This window comes from Etheostoma cragini, chromosome 14 (genome assembly GCF_013103735.1).
Source record: "Etheostoma cragini isolate CJK2018 chromosome 14, CSU_Ecrag_1.0, whole genome shotgun sequence".
NCBI classification, from domain to species: domain Eukaryota; kingdom Metazoa; phylum Chordata; class Actinopteri; order Perciformes; family Percidae; genus Etheostoma; species Etheostoma cragini.
This window is the reverse complement of record NC_048420.1, coordinates 1,727,004-1,754,262: the sequence shown is the minus strand read 5'-3', so window position 1 is coordinate 1,754,262 and position 27,259 is coordinate 1,727,004. Positions and strand designations below refer to the sequence as shown.

Here is a 27,259-nt window from a genome sequence, read left to right as displayed (position 1 = left end):
GAGCGTCCTCTGGTGGACAGACTACGCAACGCCATCGCTAACAGGGACGTTGTAGAGCGTCCTCTGGTGGACAGACTATGCAACGCTATCATAACATGGTTGACCGTCCGTTTTTATTTTTTTAATATTAACTTATCAGAATCATTTATTTATTATTATTATTAATGATTCTGATGAATGAATAAAAAAAAATCTAAATTTTTTATTTTATTTTTTAATCGGCCATTATAAATGCCGATCCCGATGGATTGGGAAATGCTTAATAACGGCTCGCCAAGATATCGGTCGGGCTCCAATTTTAACGCAGAGCTGGTGGCAGACATCGTGTTGAGCTAGCCTAATTTGGATTGAAGAGCCTATAATAGATACATTTGGGGAACAAAAGGAAGTTACCCTTGTGCTGCTGAATTCTGCATTCCTCCGGACTCCGAGAACTACGTCCCCGCAGGTTGCTGTAAAGGTCTTATGTAAAGGAATTACACTTTTCTGTAGTGAATAGTGGTACATTTATTCTGTAGCCTGCCCATCAGCCTATTAGGTTTAGGCCAAGAACCTAATTAGTGTCCTGTTATTATATTTCTCAGGAAATGGGAATCAGTTTGGATGTGAAATCCTAATGCATTGGAAATGGGTTTTAATTACTTTTGTCATTTTACTGTCCAGTTGAGCACAGTGAGTCAGCTACGGAAAAAACAGCGTGCTCTGAAAACAGTATACATCTATAATACCTGGCATGTTGTGGGGCTACAGGCAGCAGCAACATTAGCAATAATCCTGTACTGGTGAAGCTTGTTTGGAGATCGGGTGCGAGTTCCCGGGGATTTCTGAGGACTGTGGTTACCTGGTCCTCAGATCTCTGCAGGGTAAATCCAGACAGCTAGCTAGACTATCTGTCCAATCTGAGGACTATGGTTACCTGGTCCTCAGATCTCTGCAGGGTAAATCCAGACAGCTAGCTAGACTATCTGTCCAATCGGAGTTTTCTGTTACATGACTAAAACAACCTTTGGATGTGCATCAAACCAAGTTCCTTCCCGAGGCTGTTTTGCAGCAGCACAGTGGCTCCATCGGGCGCTTAGCCCCGCCCAACATGATTGGGATTGGGTTAAAGAAATGCCGTTAAACCAGAGCACGTTTTTCTCCTATCCCAGAATACTGTGTGGACTAGCCAGACCTTCATCCGCTGTGCTGTGGAGGAGGGTCCGGCAATGCTGGACTAGTAAAAAAGGTCAAACTGTCTTTCTCCAAAGAGAGGAAAGCGACAGCATCGCGCCGGCTCACATCATAAAGTCATCAGTCGGTGCCCTGAGAGGCAGACCGCAACGCCTTTAATTGACTCTACACAATAACCCGGCTCCTCTGCTCACAGCTCCACAGAAAAAGGGTTGCAATGTGATTGCACCAGCAGCTGGAGAAATGAGTCTGCAGTCATTACGGCTCTCTTTGTAAATGCATCCAAGCCAGCCGGCGCCACATCGATTTTTCTCTTGCTGATTGGCCGTCTGTTACTGCCCAGAGAGCCCTGTGAGAGGCTGGCTGAAGAAAAGGCTGAGCTTAATTGATGCTGTCATGGTATGAAACCATCATTTTCCCTCCGGAACATTTTCTCTCGCTCCCTCTCACTGTGACAATACTAATCTACGCTCATAGAATAGGACAAAAAAAACACAACAGCTACTCCTCGGTTTATATTTGAGTCACAGCTGGTGGTCAGTCTTGCATACGATTCCACACACTCTGCTGGAGTAAAGCACTAATGTCCCACAGGGGCAGTTTGGCTTGCAGACAGCAGTCAACTGTGATAAATATATAAATAAATACAGAAAGAAAACACTAGTACATAAAAACGCCAAGCATACAGTATGTACACAGCGTCCCTGTTGTCTTTGCCACTTGTCACCTAGTCTCTAGGTTTTGTGCCGTCCTCTGTTACATCGGGAGCATCGTCCATGGTGTTGTAGAGAATAATAATACATTTAATTTGTTATGCACTTTACATTTTACCCGTTTTCCTATATCAGTGTTGTTTTTAATTAAAAAAGGTTTCAAAATACCATGATTGATTCCACCCAACGCTCTTTGGCAAGTACAAATCTCTACTTTCATTCATTTTGGGGCGTCTTATTCAATTTTATAGCATTTGAAAAAACACTGAAGTGGTTTTGAAATAATATTGAGTAAAAGTTGACATATTACAGTCTTTTCATTAACATCCATTCATTCAATTTTTATCTAAATAATACCCATTTTCTGCTTTTCTAACTCAAACATTAGGCATAATTTCCTATAAAAGTTTATTGACCATAAATTCCCCAAATAACTGTAAAACTAAAGTTATTAAATTATTGTTATTTAGTGTTGAAAACGTCAAAAAAGTGACAAACACTGAAAAAAGCATAAAGTGTTGAAAAAAGGGACAAAAACGTGAGAAAAGGTTTTTTTAAATCAATAAAAAGCCTCAAAAAAGTGTTGATTTTTCAAGTGCTGCAGGTAAGCTCATAAAAGCATGGTAAAAACATCACTTTAAAATATGAATAAATAGTAAACGACATTATTGTGCAAGGTCAAAACTCATAAGTTCTGCTAAAAAAAAATGTTTTAAGTCCCTTTTTAAGGGTCTCAATAGTGAAGATAAAGGATATATTTATGATCGGGGGAGGGGGGGGGGGGCCATGGCTTGCGTGGAAATAGACTGGAAGCATATCTTTACTGAAGCAGAGAGCTTTTGGGATGGGGGATCGCAACGTGCCCTGAACGCAGCGCAGACACCCCTGGTGGAAAATATGGAGCGAGTCCCAGAATGAATTAAATGAAGGGAACTGTTCACACACTACAGTAGAGCGAGCTTTGTTCATCAGCTGGAAACATGGGTAAATGTAATTTGCTCATGCCACTGTATTACCTTGTGTACTTCATCCACAGGATCCCACCTATCTGCCCCAAACAACCCAGTTAGGGAGGAGATACCGCTAACAGATCCTTGGGAAATCTTTACAATTATTCCTTGAAACCACCAAGCAGACCTGCTTTGTTGCACCATCTAAATCTTCTTCAAAACGTGACGGTTTCAACTTAGAGCTTGTTCAGTTCCCAAAGAATCAGCGGCGAGGGACCCATTGACCAATTGTCCCGGAAACAAAACGCCGTTGAGCCAGGCCACTCGTCACCAAGACCGTCAGAACAAGCAGCAAAAGGAGGACGGCCAGAAAGCAGGAGGCAAATCCACTATCAAATCCCCAGCTAACAGGCCAAATCCTATTTTATTGGGAAAAAAGAAAAGCCGATGCAACCTCAAGTATCTGGTAATGTCACCTCCAGGGAGGCCAAACCACCGCCCAGAGGGAAGCAAGATGTTAACAAGATAAATACAAGTGGGGAAAGGACGCAGCCCTGAAGAAGAGGAACATCAAAAAATCTATCTATCTATCCATCCATCCATCCATCTATCCATCTATCTATCTATCCATCTATCTAAGAATCTACACATCAAATGCCTACTGTACCGCTTCATTAGGGACTAATTAAGCTATTTAGACTTTAGCCTTTTGAAATGGACAGGGAGAGACAAGATGAACTAAACTATGTAATGAAAGAAGATTAAAGGCAAATTGAAAGAGGGCAGCAGGAGATAGTATAATGGAGAGATAAATGGAGATAAATAAAGGAGAGATACAGAGAAAACTGATGTTAAGAAGCCAAATGTGTGTTCTCCACCAAGCCTTATCAGTTGAGAGCTGTTGGCCCTTTTCCGCTGATATACACACATTCACACACACTTTTCTCCCCATTGACTTCATTAGCCTAACCACATGACGGGCTATGGGGGTAATTGGCTGCCCTTTCAGCCTCCTAATGGCAAGAGGACAGGCGGGAACAAAAGGTGCACTAACAGAATTACTGTCATCTAGATGCAAAATCTCCACTCAGAACCTGTTTTTCTTATTTGCTTCCGTGTGATTTCGTTTATCCTTTGTTTGATTGTTTCAACTTGCTGCTCTTTTTGCTGTGCTTTCCTGTTCCTATTTAATTAGCTTTTATATGCTTTTGTTGGAAGACAAAAGGAGGAACCACATACCAGTTCTGTCACATAATTCCAGACCAGTGTCTTTATAGTGGATTCACTGGAGACCTCCCTCCAACAGGGGATTTGAAAACAATTGTGTTGCTAGAGCTCCATATCTGCCAGCAACTACAGTCCATTAACAAAAGGGCGGAGCAGCAACGACCGCCACCCTCCACGTTGATTGATAACCGGATAAGGAGGAATCAAGTCATCACCGACTGTGGTCTAAGGGACATGGAGCGTCACATTGGGATGGATTGGTAGCATCGTTGGTCCCCGTCCACCTCCAGCAGAGCAGCTGCTCTCTCAGCCTTATCACAGACTGTATCTGAGGCGGTGTGATGGGCAGGGGACGCCCCTCTTCCAGCAGGATCAGGGCAGGTTACGGGGCCGGCAGCGTGCTACGCAGACATCGGGCCACATTAGAAGAAGGCTTACAACGCATGGACATATGGTTCTCCCTTTCAGTGAGGCTCTTTCAGTCTCTGATTCTCCCTAGTTGTATGATAATGATACAGTATGGTAATATGTAATATGCAGCTTTGTCCTAGTTACAGGAGTTATGGTTGCTGTAGTTCATTAAAGGAGTAATCCATTTTACACTTTAAACTCAGTTAACTAGTCACGAGGAGTGTGATGTGTCTTCTGGGGCTTTTGAGCAGCTTTGTTTTAGTTTTTTTCCTGACCTGAGAAATAACCCTGATAAGGAAGTCATCAGGTTTATTTGGACTCAGGCATGTGAAATTGGGGTACAACTGAGGTGAAATAGGCAGCTATTACGGGGGCAGGGAGGAGCGAATGAAAGATGCTACTGAGTTGCATTATGGGAATTGTAGGATCTAGTGTTTTTGAAGCTTGACCCATTCAATGGAATAGGGATGGACCAATTACAGCTTACATTACATGTTTACATGATTACATTGCAGATGATCCTTTTCGGCGTTTTACGGTATTTGCCAATATAACCAATGAAGTTAATTAATTACAAAGGTGCACTTCTTTGGCTTGGCTACAGTTCTGTGTCTGTCCCTCCGCTTCGGTTTCATTCTCCACTCTGAGTCTGACTTAATGTCCCGCCCACAACACTATCTGACTGTCTTTTACTGGGTATTATGTTGAAGGTTTCTGATTTCTTAAATAATTGCTTGAAGCATTTAAACAAAGTTTTGTTGTGGAGTTTGTCACATTCCATTCATTTTCACTGTAGATCCTTATCGGTTCCAAATATCGGTTTTGTTAACCCTACAGTTGTCCTCGGGTAGTCTGGCGATCACCAGACCAAGTCACGCTGTGAAGATTTGAGATTGAGCGTTGGTCTGGGGAGTCTGCTCTGTATTTTCTCGGCACAAGAGGCGTTCAAATGACTCTGTACGCTATTGGATAATCCTTCAACCAATCAGACCAACAATCCGGGTGACGTAGAAGATAGGTTGCTGCACTTTGGCGGCATTTGAATGTAAAAAAGAATCTGCTTGGTCGCTTCTCTATCGTCATGGTGTTAAACCGCCAGTAGCGCGGCAGGTAGATAAGCCAGTTTGTGATTGGTTCCTGCAAAATTGTGAACTAAAGCAGGAGAATTAAACGATTAAAGATTTGATAGAACACGGCATACAAACCACAGTCCACCACTGTCATGTTGGCCCGACTAAAAGAGGTTGCATGTCAGCAAAAAGCAAAACATTGGCTGTTCGATCCATCGGGACTGCTGTCTGTTTTGGTGAAGCCGGGGTCTTGTGTTCACTACCTCACAGCACATCATCATGGTAGTAATGGGAAAGTGGGATTTGCTCTTGTTAATGACAACCGATTACTAAAGGCAACGTGTAACATAACTCTCATTAAAGGGTGTAAATCCATTTCCTTCCCATTACTGTGTTACCACGGGACCGCAGAGCCTTTTTGCACTGAGCCTTTATGTCCATCTCTTTGCTATATTCCTAATGATTATGATCGCTTTTTTCCATAAAGCCCTTAAGGAGTCGTCCTCCGAGAAAATTCCACTAGTGTTCCACATCCATCATGGTGCCAGAAGAAGTACACACCGGAGGCCTCTGTCGGGAGTGGGGGGGGGGAGGAGGGGGGATGCTCAGAGGATGATCCGGCTCCACCGAGGTCTCATAACTTTCAAAGGTTTTACTTGTCTCTCTGGAAGAAAGAAAGACCTCCAAGAGGCTGAGCCCGTGTGTTTCTTTATCCCATGATCCATCACTGACCTGGGTTCCCGAGGCAAGACAGAACCCTTAATTCAAAGTGACTTTCAGGCCGTGTGCTTATGGATTCCATGCATGCATGTGGTCTTGGGCATGTTGTCAAGAATTTCTAGCAGCATAGTATGGGAGCAAGGTCACCTATAAGAGCATCACTAGACTGTTGTTGGGAAAGCCTGCAGTGATATAGATAGAAGTACTGTACATTGTACACAGTAGCCTTCCTACCGTTGTGAGGCTTAGGTGCAGGACCCAAAGTGTTTGGAGCAGCACCTCAGCAGAAGGAATGTAAATCAATGTGAGCATCAAGGCCGACTGAAAAAAAAGACTAAAGAAATCTTAGACCTACTACAAATAAGACCTACTACTAAACGACTTGATTTAATGACCCCAGTGGACTTCTTTAGCAAGTTTTGTCTTTGTATTGTACAGCCTTTCTAACATTTTTAGACACAGCAATGCTAGTAATAATGATCGAAATGATGGGAAATTGCATTATTTGTTTTGTTTTTCCTGAGGGAGGACCTGTATAACCCCCACCACAAGCATGCACCTAGGTCTTCCATGAACCTAGGGACAATACTGTAATTGTAAGATAAGAACGTCCATGACCTGTCTGTCGGTTCACAAGGTTTAATAAAGATTTCATTTTTTTAAATAGATGATTATTAATTAATTAACCACCAGCCTTATTGAATCACACCTTAACTGCAACATCTATCATTCGCTTGGTCCCTAACACCTCAGGGTTAAAACCTCTGCTCATAAGTTGTGTGTGTGTGTGTGTGTGTGTGTGTGTGCAGGCAAGAGAGAGTGGTGCTCCAGCACACATTTATCTTCTTATGTAACAACTAGACTAGCATTAGCACATGCAGGCTAAACACTGGCTTTACCCAACCCAAAACATCAGCAGCAGTTTGCGGCCCTCCTCACATTCAAGACGGGATCCCCCAAATACACAATTCACTTGTTAGGGCTGCTCCTCCCCTGCGCACCACCTTCTCATTAACCCCGGGGTCAGAGCCGATGACGGCCGCATTATCAGACCTCTCATCAGACCTCTCATAAGACCTCTCATCATTCTTATGGTTATTAGACGCCCCAAATGAAAATTACAAGAGTGACCACAGTGCCTCTCGACCTTACAACTGCCACTATTGTCACTCCACTGAATATTACACATGAAAACAAATGACTATCAAAGTGTAGCGTACGTAGCAGGATCTGAATCAGCCATGCACGGGCTTGTTATCTCAAGGAAAGAGAGAGTAGAGATCCTAAACCCCTAAGTTACAGATGATCATTAAAGATGGCTTGCTATATACGCCGTGGGCAACTGGTCCCCTGCCTCTTATTGGATTGATTTAGTCCACACGACACTACTGTCAATCAGCAAGAGATTTCCAATATGGATGAAATGCTAAATCATGCGCTTTCCATGATCCTGCACATGAGATGCAGAGATTGCAGCTATACAAGGACGCGGGCTGACTGAGCCGACCACAAGCTGCATTGTAAGCAAACTTGTTGGTAAGTACACCTGTTATCAATCTATTACAAAGCAGTGAGATTTAAGGACCCCGACCTGAGAATACAGTAGGGAAAATAACTGAAAACAGATATTAATCCTATTCTATATGTTAAGAAATAGCCACGGTAGCATGTGCTGCCCCTATGAAATCTTTATGTACTACTGAATCTCACAATTCAAGACCTTATGTAATATATAACCTTGCTTTATGCAGCTTTATGATACAGTATAGCTTGTGTATTTCATTACACAATGTTTTTTTTATGATGTAGTACTTAACCATTTAATTTCATTACAATGCAATATTTATTCATTTGTTGTTAATACCTAACTACTGTTCACACACAAAGCTATTTAATATATGTATATAGTTGATCTCAGGACTGCACTCTGCACTACCTACCTACACTTTATATTTTTATATTTTAAATCTAAAAAAAGAAAATCGTCAATCTCATTGCACAGGTACTGCACCTGCGTATAATGACAATTAAGGCTCTATTCTAGTATACTCTGCAGTCTCAACAGGAATATCACAGCTGTAGGCAATGATCAGTATAGTAGAAAGAAGGCAGCAAATAAGGATGCAATTCAATTTCAGTGTGATTCTCTCTTTCAGGGAGAGGACTGCACCTCAGGGCTGTAAAACAGAGGAGGAGAGCTGGAGGATCCAGAGCACCACCATGCGCATACATCCTGCCCTCAAGACCATTCATAAAAAACATGGCAGGCCGATAGCTCTCTCCTCTTATTGGCTGAACTAACGACGTTTTTCGTCCTTTTACTTTTACTTTAGTGGAACCCAACTTCGGTTGAAAGCACTCAAAACATACCCGTTTTAGGCTAACAAACTGCAGGGTGTTTTCATGTCACATACCGGTAGCCTTATGCTAATTTCGGCGGGTAACTGTCACAACACAGCCGAAATACCCACCGTTCCCCGCGGGTACAAGAAGCCGAATTCATTACACCAGCGATAGCGTCGCTGAAACAAAATAATTAAGCTAGGCTAAAACGTCAATGTGTACGATTGTCGACCTTCTTCCTTACCCGATAAAGCCGAAGTAGTGTCTGTGGGGGGGAGCGGGGCCGTGCTCCGGTTCAGCGGGGCCGCTGTGCGGGACAGCTGCGTAGAGATGCAGGGATGCTGGGCTTGCTCTGGACGCTTCCTCCGGCGCTTCCTCCGGTAGCCTCTCCGTCTTCTTCCTACTGCTTCGGCTTCTTACTGCTCACACACATAAACTGGCTGACTGGCTACCTTGCTGGGTGACTACGTGGCCCTTGGCTACAGCAGCCGAGCCCTGCAGACCATGTTACCGTGTAAGCGAGAGGCAGCAGTGATGGGGCCGCGGTGCGGAGCTCGTGCTACCGACGTTTCCTCTCCTCCAGGGGCCGGGTTGGGACGGGCTGGCGGGCTTGAGGAGGACGGTGTGTTTAAGTGGAGAGTGCGAGAGGAGTGGATTTAAATGGGTGGGGGGGTAGATGGGATTACGTGGTAAGGGTTTGATTAGAAAGCGCTGCGCTTATTGGCAGCAACGTTTCACAAAGCCCTCCTCTTACTCGCCCATCTCTTTCTCTCTCTCTCTCTCGCTCTCTTTCTGTATATGTGTGTGTGTGTGTGTGTGTGTGTGTCACACAACATAGGCTACTGTAGAATAATGGCGCACCATGCTGTGTGGGGGCTATACTTTACTGCGCCACATTTTGGTTCTTGATCAAGATGAAGAGAGGTAAAAAAAAAATGGAAATATGAATGCAAAAATAGTGTTTTTGTTTATTTACTTGCATCGAGAATGCCTTAAACAGGAAAAGACTTCCGATACAACCGAGGATAACAATACAATAAAGTACAGGACTTATTTCCATTGGGGTCCTCAACCCATATCAATAGCACATCCATATCCCTATTAATGTTCCTTTGGGACTATTGATCCAGTGGAGAAAATGCTGGCTTTCTGTAGGCTGCAGTATCATTTTGAATATGCTGTGATAAAGCATCCTAATTTATATGACTTGTGGTCTTTATGAAAGATAGTGTGAAAATGATTTTTATTATCTTCATCATATTCTGTGTAATAATATAGGGTTAAGTTTGGTAGCCTATGTCATATCAGTATGTGTTTTTTGGAAATTTAATGCAAACAAAAATAGTTTCTGGCCAAGTTTCGATCCTACTGTAGCAAAAATTTGAACATTTCCAGAAATTGGGCAGAAGAAAATGCAAATCGATCCATCCACTAGCCTACTAGTATGCAGATATTATGAGTTTGTTGAGCTAATTCTCCAGTTGTGTGCCATTAAACAGTTGCAGAAGAAGAGAGTGCACTAATGTTATGTGGCTAAAAGCGCCAGTCAAATCTAAAATGATGGAAATCAATGTGAAAAAACGTTGCTTCCAAACGATTCAATTCAATCTTTAATGTTATTGTTTATAGTGTCAAATCCCAACAGGAGTTATCTCAAGACACTTTACAGCTAGAGTTGGGCTGGACCACACTCTATAATTTACAGAAAGCATTTGTTATGAAAATCTTCCTTTTTACAGGCCTGATGTTGGCATAGTCACTACACTTTATTTCCAGCATCACAAATGCCTGAAATTACTCTTTGTATTGCCAGAATTTAATTAATTTGATCCAATATTTTTGAAATTCTACAAGAGCGGCACAATTAAATGACTTTGTCCCAGTAATGCATGTTAACATATTTTAATGTTGAGTAATCTGTGTTCTTTCCTTCTATGTTATTTAAGAGGGAACACTCATACATGTCCATGTATGAGTGGATAAGTATATAAGTGTTTATGCGATTCCATGAGTTTCAACTTGTTGTTTCTACCTGCAGAGTGTCATATTTCCACTATATATATATATATATATATATATATATATAGGTGAGTGCTTTATGCTGGTATATGTTTTTGGCCAGTTTGTCATATTTTGTCTACATCAGTATGCCAACTATTCCTCGTCAGCCAAGCATAAACACCTCTTTGCAATATTTGGACTATTTTTCACATTTTTGGCATTTGCACCACTGATTTTTCATGCACAATTTGAATGGTTATGGACATATAAATGCTCCTAAATTTGATAGGGCAACCTTTCTGTATTTCATATGGAAGCACACACAACCACACAGGCATTAGAAAAAGAGGCTTTAGATCTGATATTGATTGGACAATCTGTGGATATTAGAGTTGATGGACTGAGCCCAGTACCAGACCCCACACACACACACACACACACTCTGAGGTCCGCCATCTCATCCAGACATCAGCCATATTTCGTCACACCTTGCAGAACTCGAGCGAGCTGCAGGATGTTTTTGATTAAGTCCAGAGTTTGGGGGTGACTCACAGTCGCTGGTCTCACTGGGCTGAGTGTGGTTGCTCATTGAAGGGACAGCTGGCCTGCGTAACCAGTGCTCCCCAAACAGACAAAATCCTAAAGGGAGCACACAAGCGCTCGGAGTGGAAACAATTTCCTGATACAATGTATGCCACGATGGAGTTTAGACTGAGACAGAGAAGTTTCAACAATGTTCAGCTTCTTAATCAGCCAGTGTGGCGTGTGACGATCATGTCTAATAAGCCCTTTTGTTATTTTGGCATCACGTGTTCTGTTGACGTGGCCAGTGTGTGCTCTCCATTCACCACATCCGTGTTCTCCTCACGCTGAAGCTCCCGTTATAGTATGTTATGCCTTATTTTTCACAAGGTGATCAGAAAAGTCAATTTCCAAAGAGTGCAGACGTGATTATGTGGTGACGACACAAGGTGGAGGCTGCTGGAAATAGAAAGTTGAATGTGATTGCTAAGATATCAAACAGGGGGCATTTAAATGAAGGAGAGGAGAAGCAGTCACAGTGGGGTTGGACAAATGAAATGCAAAATGAGATGCAACAGGAGAATCACAATTTCCATTCACAGCATGGATTTTATATATCAAACTGGAAGGGGAGTTATAGTCCGTTCAAAGTCTCTGGCTCTGTATTTTTTGGGTGCAGCAACAACATCTGGGCCCTGTAGAAAGACATTTTCCATGGGCCCCTCCCCTCATCCACAGCTATACATTCTAGCATCTTTTTGGGCCCTCCTCACATGAAGGCCCTGGGCACTCAGTCCCCTTTTTCCCCCCAGTCCGACGCCCCCAGGTGGGGATATTTTAGTTCTGGTTTCAAGGATGTCCAGTGAAGGGAAAGTTTGAATGAAAGAAGGTGGAAATCTCTCTCTCTCTCTCTCTCTCTCTCTCTTTTTGTTGATCTCCCATGTGAATAGTAAGTATTTGAATCTTACATGAAATCTTCAACACAGAGACCCAGAAACCTGAGCTTCCAGGTTCTGTTGCAGAAAAACCTTCATTCAAAATATCATTGACACAAATTGCTAAGACTCTATAACAGAGCCCCATAACGTAACCCTAGGTATTATCTATAAATAGCTTAACAGTCAAAACGTCCAAAAACAAATTGCTCATGTATGATGCTACCACTAGCAAGGAGCAAAAGCAAGTGTTATAGTGGGTACTCCTTATAGAGTAAAACCAAGGGACGCATAACTTCATTAGAAAGAAACCCCTCAGGGAGAGATTATGTTGGGGTACAGCTCATCAGGACTTTGGAGACGAGTATAAATAACGTCATGGCTTTCTAAAATTAAGTTGGAGTGTTGCTTAGTACCTTTTGCTTAGGGGGGGGGAATGATCACGGAAGTGTGGATGATAGCACCACCTGGAAGTTGAGGATTTCAGAGTTGTGTGTTCAAAGCCTGACGGAGTGTGTGTGAGATCATGCATGCACTTCCCAGCTCATATGGATAAGGGTAGATGGGATTGTTTGTACTCATGACCTTTGACCTGCAGGAGGGGAGGAGTTACTGTAGCAAATAAGCTAGCTCTGTGTTAGCCTGTCCCGGGACATTTTAGTGAAGTTTGTCATCTGCATGAATATAAAAGCAGCATAACCATGTTATGCAGACTAGATCCTACTTTTTTTTCTCATAACATGGCATTTCCTTGCGTCGACAATCCCGAATAGTACCACATGAAGCATGTCATTTAAAAAGCCTGTAGCGCAATTTGCAAAAATCCAGCGCTCCCTGTCCAGATGCACCAATCAAGGCCAGGGGGGCAATGATTTGTGAATGCACACGCATTCATTGTCCCTCGTGGGGGGAGGGGCTTAGGAGACCATTTGGGCTTTGGCAGAAAAGGGGGGGAGGGGGGGAGAAGATGTTGATGTTCAAATTCATTTGGCTAATTCCTGGATATTCCCAATCCTACCCACAGTACCTTTAATGATGGTGCTGCAGCCTCAGAATGGGATTAGTAGCATTTATGATTGCTCCTAAATGAAATAGATTATAGGCTCAATACCAGTTCACCAGTAATGTAATACGTATAATTAAATGTGATATTAATACACTATATTGGAACTTATGCATGTACTCTTGCAGCCGTTATCTCCCATGCAAATTCTCTCTTTTTTAACAAAACACATGTTCAAACTCGCTGTGTGAGTATTTTTGCTGACCAGATGTACTGTATGTTTTTGTTGCCATGGTGACTTGTAGTATCATGGCTCTATTCATGTTGCCTTTTTATAGTGGTGGTGCACGTGCTTAACTCTGAGTCAACCTACTCTAAGTTGATTGAGCTAACACAAATCAGCTGTTCTGGAACCAAAAACTCGGAGTTCCCATCTCAGGTTAAATCAACTCCGACTTTAGGGTTAGACTCAGACTTTGTTAAACCTCCTTCCTGAATCTATGTCCCTGGGGTTCTCTCTGTCCACACCTTCGTGCCTCTACTTGTCTCACCCCTCTGTTGTTTCACCGAGTGTGAGACAGGGACAAACATCTGACTCAGCTTTTGCTTATTTCATTAGTTGTTCCTAACTCGGTCTCCCGTTCTCTCTGTCCTGTGAATGAGGGCGCTGATGTGATTGAATTACCCCCTCCTCCTCTCATTCCCTCTCTTTTCCCTCTCTCCCTCTCCTATGTGTTTTGTGTTCTGTTGGCACTTTCCCTCCTCAGAGCCAGGGTTCAATGCTGTAGTTGCACTTTCCCCGGTCTTGCGTAACCGTGCAGCGGTCGTGTTTCATTGCATCCTCCGTCTCCTCTTCCCCAGGCGGGACGGCCACTGTGGGAAACAGCGGCCCAGAAAACTGACCTTCATTTCGGTATTCTAGAAAGACATCCCGCACTGTATGTGGGGCTCGACTCCCCAAAGGACAGCGTCATCAGACCTGTTTGACCTTTATTGAAGTAGGCTAAAGCTTCGGGATCTGCTTTAAAGAAAGACTCACAATCTTAAATGACAGGAGCCACAATCAGTGTGTTCCATTATTTATTGATGGGGGTGTTTCGGCTTTCTGCCGTTCTCAATGTCGTTCACCACTGAGGGACACACAGGTGTTTAAATACAGGATGGCAATAAAAACAGCCCTGTCTGACACATATAGCCTACAAGAATGTCAATTAAATGCTCTTTAGTCATCAATAATATAACAATATTCACTCTGTGGACGTTTTTTTCTTGCTTCTATACAAGAACAAACCTGGCTTTGATAGACCTCATTCTCTCTTCATACATAAAGTTCATAATTACAGATTGAATTTACCATTCATGCATAATATCGGAGTACCAACGCTGCTTATTCTACAGACCAGGTGTATTCAATCAAATCCAAAGAGTTCCAGATACAAAAAATTCTTTCCATCAAAGGTCCAAACTTCATAAGGTCTAAATGTTGTCAAATAGTCTGTCAATGTCTGTCAATGAAAATCAACAACGTACATTCGAAAAATTTCAAATTTCAATAGATTTTGCAAAAATAATGTATATTTCAATTTAAAAAGTTGGATACTTTGAAGATACAGGCGCATTGAACTTGTATGACACTTGCATGAATTACAATTTTCAGCTATCTTGCATGGAATACAAATATCTCTTTCCCATGTATAAAAGGTGTTGCTAGTTTTCAAGTAAAAGAAAAAAAACGATAAAATCACTTTTCTCTTTTCATTAAAAGGAGTGTATTTCCGAGCCTGTTACCGCCCTGCCAGGAGTTTGAGTTATGCCTTGAACAGAGTTAGTGCTATTCCTGTGTGTATGCTTGGAGAATGTAGTAAAAGAAATACAAAAAAGCATGAAAAGTACATTTCAAATGAGCTGCTAGCTGTGCCCCAGAGTCCGTGAGCGAGGTAGCGTGAGCTATAAAAGTGTCTTTTGAGTTTCAGTGCGATTTCAGTGTGATTATAACAACATTCAAATACATTCAAATCTTTATTGGACCCATCAGGTGAGTTTTAGAACACTACTGTTTAGCGCCTTTAAAAACAAATGACTTGCAATCCACTGACTGTGCCAATTTTAAAACTTGTAAAAAGGATGTTTTTTTCCCCCCAACAGAGAGCGGGACTAAATCCTACTTTCTGCCAGTCCCTCCCGGGACACCTCAAGCTAGGAGTTTGTGTCGGGAATTCCCAGTGGAGCGCTGTCTCCGGTGAATTACCGCGCGATTCTTCAGTATTTCCGTGTTCACTATCACGATCAGAGAAATGTTTTTTTACTACCGAGCTGAAGTGCTTTCCCAGTGCGCTCCTGCAGCTAGCTCCTGCCGGCTATTATTAAAAACACGGACATGGAAATAAAACGCTCCCACCAGTCTAATTTTATTTCATGGTACATATTGTTCACCTGACTGACCTGACACTAACTACTCCCTCATGCCAGGTGGTGATAGTTTAAAATAATCATGAATGATACCTGTCAGAGTGTTTTCCACTGCTTCATTTGACCCAAGCTCTAGGACATGTGGAAAATCCATGAATGAGCTGGACATGTAACTGGATAGTTGTCTTTTCAGGAAATACAATAGCAGCAGCGTTGGCCTCCACCTCACCTGCATCTCCAGCACAGGTACTAGCGCTGCGGGAGAGCTCTGCCTCTGTCACGGGTTTGGTATTTTCTTCTGTATTTTGTCATCTGTTTTTGGTGTTTTATTATCTTGTCTTTGGGAGTGTGTTATTTTGGGTCTTGTCTTATATGTTCTGCTTCCTGTTTTATTGTGATAGTCTGGTTTCCTGTGCCGTCTTGGTTAGTTTTACTTCTTTTTTGACCTGCTCTTGTGATTACCAGATGTTTTCCACCAGTGTCCTAGTTTTATTGGCATTATCTGAAATAATTACAATGTTTCTGAATGACATTTCTGTCCTGTTTATTATAGCCTGCGCTCCATAGGTTACTTAGGACACTATTAGGTTAGAGTCTTCTTTCCAATGTGCTTGCTATTTTGTGATTTTTCTTTCCTATTTTTATAAACAATAAAGGTTTTATATTAAGGTCATTTTATTGGAATCAGTTGACGTTGCAACCAGGTAACTATGAGCTGCTGTTCCTTTTCACTGCCCCCTGTCAAATCCTGATCACAGACATATTTTGCGTGTTAGCTTTCTGGCTATGTCCCCCCCCCTTGCTTTTCCTTGTGTGTGTTGTGGGTTAGGGTTTTTGTTTGGGGTTATTTTCCCGTTTAGCCTTCCCTGTGTTTTTGTCCCAGTTTTCTCCGTTGTCTGGTGTTGTAGGTTCTGTCTTATGGTTCCCTGTGTCTGTGTTTTCTGCTTCCTGTTTTTGTTGGTCAGCTTCCTGTCGTCTTGTCTTGTCTTGTCTAACTCCATTTTTGTCTGATTGTCCTGCCCCGCCCTAATGTGATTCACCTGACGTCTCACCGGTTCCCCATTACCTCGTTACCTCTTGTATTTAACCTCTGTGTTCCCATTGTCTTGTGCTGCACCATTAGTTTTGTCCACGAGCCCGTTGTGCTACATGTCTCCACGCTCCCGGAGTTTTTCCGTTCCGTCCACTTGTTTTTTGTTTCCTGTGAGTATTCCCCTGGAACCGGCCCTGCTCTGTTTTTTGTTTTGTGGTTTTTTCTGGTTTCTTGGATTACCTGTTTTTTGGACTTTGCCTTTCCTGTGTTTTCCTTGGACTATAATAAACTTGTTTTTGAGTTCTACCTGCCTGCCCTGCCTCTGCTTTTGGGTCCTCCTCCTAGTATGTCCCATAACAGTGTGTCACTGTCTCGTCTGTTTTTGTTCTGTCTTACATGTTCTGTGTGTTGAGGGACTTAACTTTGGATGCAGTATTGTTAGGATTTCACGCAGTGAAAGGCAGTAGCGTGTTCCTTTTCCATATTTAATTTAATTTAGATTGCAGCTTTTTTGATCATGGGGATTTTACATTTTTAGTTTGGAACTGTGGTGGTCTGAATGCACCTTACAAGCGAGCCAGCACCCTGGCCTTACTTAAAAAGAGACATTTTGACATTGCATCATTACAGGAGACATATACACTTGCAACCTCCTCAGCGAGTTCAAAAACAAAAGGAGAGGAATTACTGTCAAAGGGAATCTTCCCCTTAAAGATTTGTCCTCTTTGTCAGACAATAGAGGCAGAATTGTGATTTCTACACTAGAGTATGGTTTTCGTAAAATGATTAATTAATAAACAGCTTATGCACCTAATATGTTTGATGGCAGCTTCTATGGTCTGCTCACTAATCATATGCTTGAGTTAATGGAGTGTTCTTTTGTTGTTGGTGCGGACTTCAATGATATGGGATCGGTCGAACGCAAAGGTCACTGGGGTTCAAACGCCAGCCACAAATACTTTAAAATCATGGGCCAGCAGCTTGGGTCTTATAGATAAAGAAGTTGGTGTGCAGTTAATCCCACCTGTAAGGATTATTCCTTTTTGACATAAACCTTGTTCTAGAGTAGATTTACTTTTTGCATCCCCTCAATTATTTCATTCAATTGATGAAGCGGTGTTGCTTCCAATGGCATTGTCGGACCACAAAGAGGTCCTTTGCACCACTACCCTAGACCGCCTGTCTCAACATGCTACTAGATGGCATTTTAAGACTTCTTTACTGAAAAATAAATCCTTCACTCAGTTTATAGCAGAATTCCAGATATTCGCAGACATTAATGTTCTGTAGAAGACCCCAGGATATTGTGGGAAGCGATATAAGGTTTTATTAGGAGCAACACCATGTTATTCTTCTTTTATACCAGCGAAGCTGCGTCACTGAAGCTGCAAAACCTTGAAGCTGAGTTCACCAGATTGGACTTGATAGCTTAGTCGAGAAAGAAACAAACAACATTCTGAAGTCTGAATTTGCTAACTAACCTGCATCTGGTTCAGTTCTGCTTCATGGCAGTGTGTTAAGATGACCTGTTTGGCTTCCATGATAGCTGCTCTGGTTGAACAGTGTGTCTGTAGAACACAGACATTACCCAAAACATTTTAGTCAAAAAAGCTAATGAGACTGATGAAGGAGTGCAGTGGTTGTCTTTGGATTTGGCCATATATTGGGCTTTTTGACGGGCTTTGGTTCCTGCCGGACCCACTGAACCCTACTCTTGCACTACGCGACTGGTCGATGTAATGGCGCCGCCGTTGATTACGGGAAGGTGTTTACGTAGGTGGACTGTTTGATGCAGCAGGATGTGAGAAAGTGAGACTAGAACTCATGAGCACAAAAAGTGTTGTTTGGCAGTACTTTCAGTCAAAAGAAGGCCATTCAAGTCCAGCTACTTCTTCAATTTACAATATTGATTTTTCTTGTGGTGGCGAGGACGCTAAACAACACACAACATCGCCGTTGTTAAAATAAGTGGCATGAAACATCCAGAAGAATACGAGTTGTGCATGGAGGAATCCACAGGCCACAGCGACTTCAGGTACGGCAAAGGAAGGACATTAATGTGTTTTTCATTGTGTTAATGGACTGAGGATGGGCGTAGGATTCGGTTTTGGATTCGTCCTCCTCTCTGCAGAGAGAGGTCCCCCCTGAACATCACAGTGAAGGAGCTCTTGAGGTCCCAGCTTTGGATCAGCAGCCTGCCGCAGAGATTCAAAGTGCTCACTGGGTCACATCACAAGCTGGACCTGCCATCAAAATGGAAAATATTAAAATGTCAAAGGGCAATTGCCAAATGTAAAATTCAAAAGATAAAATTGAAAATCATGAAGTGCAACAACAACAAAAAGACGGATGTTTTTTCTGTTTGAGATTTTAATAGAAGTCTTTCCATTTAAGCTTTTCCATTTCAAATTCTGACGTTCGTATTTGATATATCTCTTTTCTGCGATTTCCAATGTCACCTTTCAATTTAAGATTGCAGTTTGAGCATTAAAATTTAAGCGTTGCATTTTAAATTTGACTTGTTACATTGTCACTTTACATTTTCAAATTATTATTCTACAACTCATCCTACTTTTTTAGTTTATTTTCTTTGTCACAATTTTTTTATTATTATGTCACAATTATTGCTAGTAGTAAGGCACGATTATGGCATGGTTATTGCTAGTAGCAAGATGGTAATTATCCTTCTGAAAAAGGCTAACTGATCAATTGTTACTCTTTCAAAACAGTTATTACCCTTTTTGTGTACATTGTTGTAAAGTGTTGCCCTGGTCTTTGTAAATATGACTGAAAATAATTTATCTACATATGTATATCTGTATACAATCTATACATGTTATCATTTTTAGAATTATTTTTAACACATAAATTAGAGCAACTTATTCTTCATACTTACAATACATTCAATATATTGCACAATAACTTGAAATTAAAATAAAAAATGCATGTTAATAAATTGATCTCCATATATGAACAATACATTGTGCAATGCCATGTTTCCAAGGTGGTTACAATAATTCGAATAGGTGGAGACTAAGATAAAGTAATGTGGAATTATGTTGCGTAATGTCTAAGCAATGTGTGTTTGGAATTTTAAACAAAGGGCGATCTAATAATGAGAATGTGGATTTGAAGATTCCCTGACCAGGAGGAAACCAGGTTCCCTCCAACCCCTGCCAACCGTGTGCCAGTTAATCCCGCAGCAGCTGATATCACCTGTGTGCAGATGGAGGGATTTATACTGGAGCTGTTCCGGCGAGAGGACGAGGGACTTTCTTTTTCTGTAATCCCACTGAAAGTCCTCCCCGGAGGCCCTTTCACCAACTTCTTTTGAATACGGGAGCTCTTCCTGTAGCGGGTCGTGACTGTGTGAAACACGATACTGCTGTAAAACACAGCTCCCAGTCGTAATGTTGAAACCAATTCGTGCTAAATGCATAATGACCACTGGAATGAGTCCCAATCTGTCGGAGCTTCATTGCACTCCGGCCAGACTGCATCGGCTAGTTTTAATGCACCTAGCAACTCTCACTAATGCTTTGACTGCACACTGTAATGCCTCCCCTTAATCTCCTTTGGCTGTGAGGAGAGGATGTTCCCACCTGTAAGATCAACACGGTCGGACTTAATGAATGTCTAAGAGAGTTCTGGGAGCTGTGATTGAACCGGTGACGACCTTCACAAGCTCCTCAACTGCACATATCAGAGAAAACGTTCAAACAGTTCACGTAGATGAGACGACTCCACTTCTAATTAACCATCTGAAAATATTTGACCTCAAGAAAGTAGAATTCTTTTGGATGAAGAAAAAATATTTTGGCTCTCCGTGTAATGTTTTGCACTCAGTTTGCTGTGTGGCAAATAAAACTTTACATGCACTGTAACAAATTTTATGTAAAATTTACAGTAACTTATTGGCAACATTTGGCAGAAAGTTACTGTGAATAACTTTCACAGTTAAGGTACCGCACTTCCATTTGCAGTATTTTGTGTATTCACTGTATAATACAAAAAAATTGAACACAACATAAGATAAAGAAAAAGATCCAGTAGTTTACCTATTATGGACAGTACTATAGTGGCAATATAGTGATCTTTATACAGTAAAAACTACTGTGACTACTGTTTTTTTAACTGGAATACTTACCCTAACCAAAACTGGATCTGAGGACCAGGTAACCACAGTCCTCAGATTGGACAGATAGTCTAGCTAGCTGTCTGGATTTACCCTGCAGAGATCTGAGGACCAGGTAACCATAGTCCTCAGATTGGACAGATAGTCTAGCTAGCTGTCCGGATTTACCCTGCAGAGACCTGAGGACCAGGTAACCATAGTCCTCAGATTGGACAGATAGTCTAGCTAGCTGTCTGGATTTACCCGGCAGAGATCTGAGGACCAGGTAACCATATTCCTCAGATTGGACAGATAGTCTAGCTAGCTGTCTGGATTTACCCGGCAGAGATCCGAGGACCAGGTAACCATAGTCCTCAGATTTGTTTCTCCCTTTTCTATCATCTGTTGTTGCAGGCAAGAGTGCAACCCTCAAGTAAAAGTACCTTCATTTGTACTTAGTACATTACTTTGTCATATCCCACCACTACATTGCTTGAACATGGGAAAATGTGCACATGGAAAAAAACTCAGATTAATCCAAAAATTTTAAAATGCACTAACTTATGAGCACAGAGATACTAAACACTGTTGACTACAATGGGACAATCTGGCCCAGGCGTGGAGTCTTAAACAGGCTTTAATTGGTTTGAGTGATAACGAGATGAATTCCAGGTGTGCCTTGTTAGAGGGATCCAGCTGCACCTAGAGTACACTGCCAGGGAGAGAAACAGTTAGGGGGGGGAGCTGCCATACACAAACCAAAACATGAAAAACAATCACCACCACAACAGTCAGTGCATCATAACCCTCATCATGAGTTTGACAACTGGTCCAATGTCTTCTGGACCAAGGTGAAAAAATGCTCCATCACGCTGTAATGAAGCAGAGTTTTTGCTGCTGAGATGAAGAGTGTCCTTGTATTGATGAAGGCGAGTGCCTGTGCATAAAGCTGCAAATGGGATTCAAGAGTGTTTTTTGCGAGGGGATGGCGAGCGCATTTACCAGCCCCCCCGACCAAGATGAAAGTCTCCAGCTATAACGAGGCCTTTCACTGAGAATGTCTTTGGCATTCTGGCTTTGAAAGCACTCTCCTCGTTCCGTAGATGACAACACTTGGCTCAGCGCTTTACTTTCAAATTGTCTCCATTATTCATTTTAAATGTGGAAGACTAAATACAATCGAGGAAATACTTTACCAGAGCTACTTCATCAGATAAAGCACAGGAGGGGGGGCTGGGGTGGTGGGTGGGTCCAAACAATTGGACTTTCGCTCAGGAGACCGGGGTACGTGTTTTATGTGAAATCATAAGTCAACGGTCACTTTTTGAAATGAACGGACTTTTAAGGACCCGAGTTTGCAACACATTTCTGTCTTCATTTCCCATGATTATCTGATGATATTCTAACCCCAACTATGTATTTGTGTTGTCTAAACTTAACTGGTTCCGTTTCACAACAGTAACTATGTGCATTAAACGGCTGCCGTTGCATTTCATATTTAATCTTGTCTCTCATTGCCAGATAAGTCAGACAGGTTTGGCTTGTCCACAAAGCATTCTGGGATGGGGGGAAAAGGCGTGCTTTGGTTTATTGTCATTTCTGTAAACCAATCACAATTGCCGCAAGGAGCAATGGTGGCGCTGCAAAATAGTCTCGGAAAGGAACTTGTTTTGGTGGAACATGTGTATGTGTGTAAGGTTGTTTTTAGTAGAAATGAAACGCAAAACTCTCATTGGACAGATAGTCTAGCTAGCTGTCTGGATTTACCCAGCAGAGATCTGAGGACCAGGTAACCATAGTCCTCAGATTGGACAGATAGTCTAGCTAGCTGTCTGGATTTACCCTGCAGAGATCTGAGGACCAGGTAACCATAGTCTTCAGAAATCCACCAGAGGTTAGAACGCCAACACAGAGACAGAGGAACGGACAACTGGCGGAATTTCTTGCTGCATCTGAACAATTCTCCTGGTGTTCTGATACTGTCAAGACAAACCTCTTTAAAGCATATTGTACTGCTTTTTACACTGCCCCCCTTGTGGGTCAAGTTCAAAAAGTCAAGTTTCAATGAGCTGTTGCTAATGATTGATCGTGGATTCTACTCATGAAACCTAGGCAGTGAAGTGCAAGGGGATTGTTCTGTCAAACGGGAGTTATTACATTCTCTGCTTTACTGAGGAATCTGACGTAGAAATGTATCGGCCGCCTGAATTCTTCTTGTAACTCTGTCGTTTTACATCTGATTGACCCAAGGTTCAGTGCTTTGCCATACCAGTCACCCTTATGGGATTACTGGCACAGCTGGTGTATCTGTATCGTATTTGTTGTTGTTGTTTTTATGAACCGTGAGTCTAATAATAATGAATCATTGCCGAAAGTGGAACATTGTGGATATAGACTAAATAGAATGTCACATGACACATATGTCATATATGTTGTTTTGGGAGTCATTGGAAATAGACCTGTCCTATCATTTAGAAGTGTGAAATACATGGGGATTGCCCAGTGATACAACTGGATATCGAGCTGGTTGAACCCTACTTCATGTGATGGTTCGGGTGTTTGCTTTATTTCCTTTCCTTCTTTGTTTTTGTTGGTCTTGTCTTGTCTCCTCGTGTTTGTGTCTTGGTTTTCTCCCCGGTCTTGTGTAGTTTCTGTCGTCTACTCCCCTGTGGGTCTGTGTGTCCTGTTTCCTGCTTTATTTTGAAGTCTGGTCTCTGTCTCGTCTTGTTTCTAGTTTTACTTCCTGTCTGTCTGATTGTCCTGCCCCGCCCTAATGCGAATCACCTGATGTACCACCTGGTCCTCGTTACAGCTTGTATTTAACCTCTGTGTTCCCTTTGTCTCTTGTTTGATTTTTTGGGGGACTCTGTGTGACTTAGTCTGTGTTCCTCTGTTTTTGTTCCTGATCATGTGGCCTTTGGGTTTCCTTGTGACTTATTCCCCTCCTTGCACTCTGTTTTTGCCTTGCCTGTTTCCCTTGGCATTTTGTGGATTTTTGCAGTTCTTGACTTGTGTTTTTGCCTTTTGGATATATTTATTGGTTAAACTTTTTTTTTTTTTTTATAAATCTGCAACTAAACCATCTCCTTCCTGCCTCAACCCTGCATTTTGGTCTTCATTCTCTGCACAACTGTCCCATTTCATACTTTAATCTGGAAAGGACAGTGATAAAGCACAATACATTTACTCAAATACTGCACTTCTGTACAATTTTGAGCGACTGTACTTGCACTTGAGTGCACATTGCATGTGATACATGCACTCAAATAATTCTCCCCCCCAATACATTTTGGTGTGAAATATTGCAGGATACTTTTTATTCCATTTATCTTAAGCTGTACAAAATATATGCTTTTTTCCCATCCATTATACATCTATAATTTATTATAAGGAACGGTGATGTGTTGAGAGGCACTACAGCACCACCACTAGTATGAGAGTATTATTAAGCCTGGACCAATGCCCGTGGGCTAGTAAGCATCTGCATCATACGCCAATGATATTCAGTGGTTATGTAACATGCACACACACTCACTGGCTTTTCAACGCAAAAAAAATCCCACAAACCCATGTAATGAATACAAACTAGCCTGCGGGATTTTTCATTTTGACTGTAGCGTTGGATGGTTTTCATGCTGTCAAGCGGCAACATTGAAGAACACGCTCAGCCCGATAATTGACCTCTCAGCAATTCAAGGATGCATAATGCTGGATAAATAGCCAAGGTAGTGGTGGTGGGGGCCAAACACAAAAAACCAAAACATTCAAAACCACCACCACCATGACAAACCACTCTAATGATATTAGGAAATGATGGTGGAGAATTCAACAGCTGATGAGTCCGATGATTTCAGCTTAATTGCAGCCTTAATTCAAACAGTGACCAAACTTGCATGACAAGGAAGCCGTCTGTTGTACACACACGCAAATGTCTGCACAAAGTCCTTATGTGGAATCTTGCGAGTTGACCTGTTGTTGGAAGACAAGAGTGAGAGTTAGAAAGTCAGTTGTGTCAAGTACGTAAAGTGTAGCTTTGTTTTATCCAAACGATTTTCAATGTCATTGCTGATTCTGAGAACTTACAGGACTGAAAATGTGGACAGGGTCTTTGTATTTAATGGCAGCCATATTCATTTGATCCAAAGTGTACATGCGAGACTACGTGTGAACTAGCCTTTTTCTCAGCAGGCAGACTGCTACACTAAATCAATGGCTTGATAGAAAGGTTTAGATCTCCAGCTTGCAGAGACCGGTGGCTCATTGCTATACCCCCTCTAACCTCCTTGACTCATTTCAGCAGTAAGAAGGGGGGCAGGCAGAGAAAACAGGAAAATAAAAGTTAAATTAGTAATGCGGCCCAGGCCCACTGGCACGGGGAGAGAAGGTTTTTGTAATATTGATGAGCTGAGTGTAACAGGGATGACTCATCTGGTGCTAGAGATGAAGAAGAGCATCTACAGCAAAGTCATGACTTCATTTTTTAACCCAGAATCTGTCAGGATTTTGAGAAGTGGTGGACTCAAAATGCACGACAGAGAAGACAGAGCGGTGTTGAGTTCAAAGATTTAAGTACATAAAAAAGAATTCTGAAGTAAACAAGCAAGCAAAATAGTTCCAAAAAATGCAGAGGAATCCAAAAGGCCAGGAAACAAAATAAATTGGGACAACGGGGGACGGATGGATGGACGGAGACTAAATACATAAGGGGTGAAACAAGGCACAGGTGACATGAGGGCTCAGGAACAGGTTAAACACATCCGGGTGGGGCCCACAATCACAAAGGCAGTGTCTTGTGTTGGGGTCTTGTTTGGCTCATTTTTTCCTTCTAGAGCCACATTGTGTTTCTTAGTCTTCTTCCTGGTCTTGTGTTGGTGATCCTGTCTCGTGTCTGTTCCTTCTGCTTCCTGTTTTATGTTAATAGTCTGGTTTCCTGTCCTGTCTCGTCTTGCCAAGCTTTACTTTTGTCAGTCTGATTGTCCTGCCCCGCCCTAATGTGTTTCACCTCACGTATCACCTGTTCCCTGTTTCCTCATTACCTTTTTGTACTTAACCTCTGTGTTCCCCTTGTCTAGTGTCAGAATCCTGTGTCATGTTGATGTGGTCAATTCTAGGTTCCTGTCTTGTTCCCGATCCTCCCTGTGAGTTTTATCCCTCGTGGGTTTTCCCTGTTTTAGTATTGCCTTCCCCCGTGCCTGTTTTTGTCTTTGGGATATTTGGACTTTGCCTTTTGTTCCCCGTGTTTGTGGACTGTTTCAATGAAGCCCTTTATTGAAGCTCCTTCCTACTTGCCGTTCCTCTGCTTTTGGGTCCTCCCTCCTTCCCCACAACAGGCAGACAAAAACAAGACATGACATGGGCGAAAACAGACTTAAAAAATAAAGGAACAGAAAATCGCAACCATGACAGGATCTCCAAATCGTGGCAAACACGAAACATTTTCTAAACGTCTTTATGCGTTGCCGAGATCCTTGTTTTTTTTCATTTCGCACACTCTTTACACTACATAGAATCTACATATGAATCCTCCTCACTTTTTTTGTGTCAGGAAATATGTAGCGATACTACAGTGCACATTCTTCCATTTTTTTAGAAGAGGATGAAACCATTTTTGGAGATATCTGTGGAGACAGCATTGGTAGAGTTTGCCATATAAGAGCTAATGCTGCTAGTATACATGGTGCACCACTGAATGGAGGACTATGTAATATTGGCTCATCCATTTTTTTTTCATCCTATGAACGTTGACACCAGATGATTTTGTCATATACCGGTTGCACGTTAGCCTGTCATTTCGAATCATTCAACATTTGGGAGCACGATGTTAAAGCAACACAATGGAACGTTTCCTGCTTTTTAAAGTCACAGCGAAATGGATGTTATGGATAAAGTCTGGTTTCAGTAATGAAGCATGTTTCTGAGTTAAACTGAAAAGGTTTAGTAATGAGAAGGACTTAAATAAAATCCTTTTTCATTTTTACTGGCTAGACTTTGTGGCTAGAACCCAGAAGCAGACAGAAACACAGCTTGAGCACTTTTATTTCTGAATCGAAGACTGTAGCAGGATGGACCAGTGGGGGAATCCTCTCTGTGTCCACTACTACAGAGCAGTAGTGGACACAGGCAGGAAAGACTATGTTCGCAGGGTTGGCGTCAGCAGGCAGGGTCACCGACAGCAGAAGAGAGTGGCGTTCCTTTAAGACATGAGAGAAATACAGTATTAAGGTGGGCAGGCAGAAAGAGTTCTGAGACAGTTACTGGTTGGACGTTCACCTACGTGACTAGGGGTGGGGGGAAATCGATACATCATAGTATCGCAACATTTTCAGTGGCAATACTGTATCGATCCGTTAGTGGGGCAGTTTGTCTGCTTGAGAGTCCCATTTTGCAGCAACAAAATTGATGTGAGGTGAACAAACAGAAATGTTTCTTTTTAGATAAAACAGACGTTTCCTTTCAGGGACGTCACTTGAAGTTGGAAAAAAGGTTAGAAATTGCAATAATATTTTATCATGATATTGTATCGAGAGGCATCTCTCGATACAATATCATTGTATCATATATCATTGTATACAATATCACCCCCCCCCCCCCCCCCCCCCCCCCCCCCCCCCCCCCCCCCCATACGTGACCAGACT

General features: G+C 42.2%; 1 protein-coding gene across 3 annotated transcripts in view; it reads right to left on the bottom strand.

Annotated features, from left to right (window-relative positions):
- Positions 1-23,413, bottom strand: part of LOC117956645 (hippocalcin-like protein 1) — a 53,809-nt gene extending 30,396 nt beyond the window's left edge. For 2 of the 3 annotated variants that reach the window (XR_004659326.1, XR_004659327.1), the window contains exon 1: positions 8,852-9,280. The gene's annotated coding sequence lies outside the window, so the exon portion shown is untranslated. Of the gene's footprint in view, positions 1-8,851; positions 9,281-23,408 lie in introns of those variants that run through there. The other variant, XM_034891818.1, reaches the window with a different exon arrangement.
- Between the last annotated feature and the right edge of the window lie 3,846 nt (positions 23,414-27,259).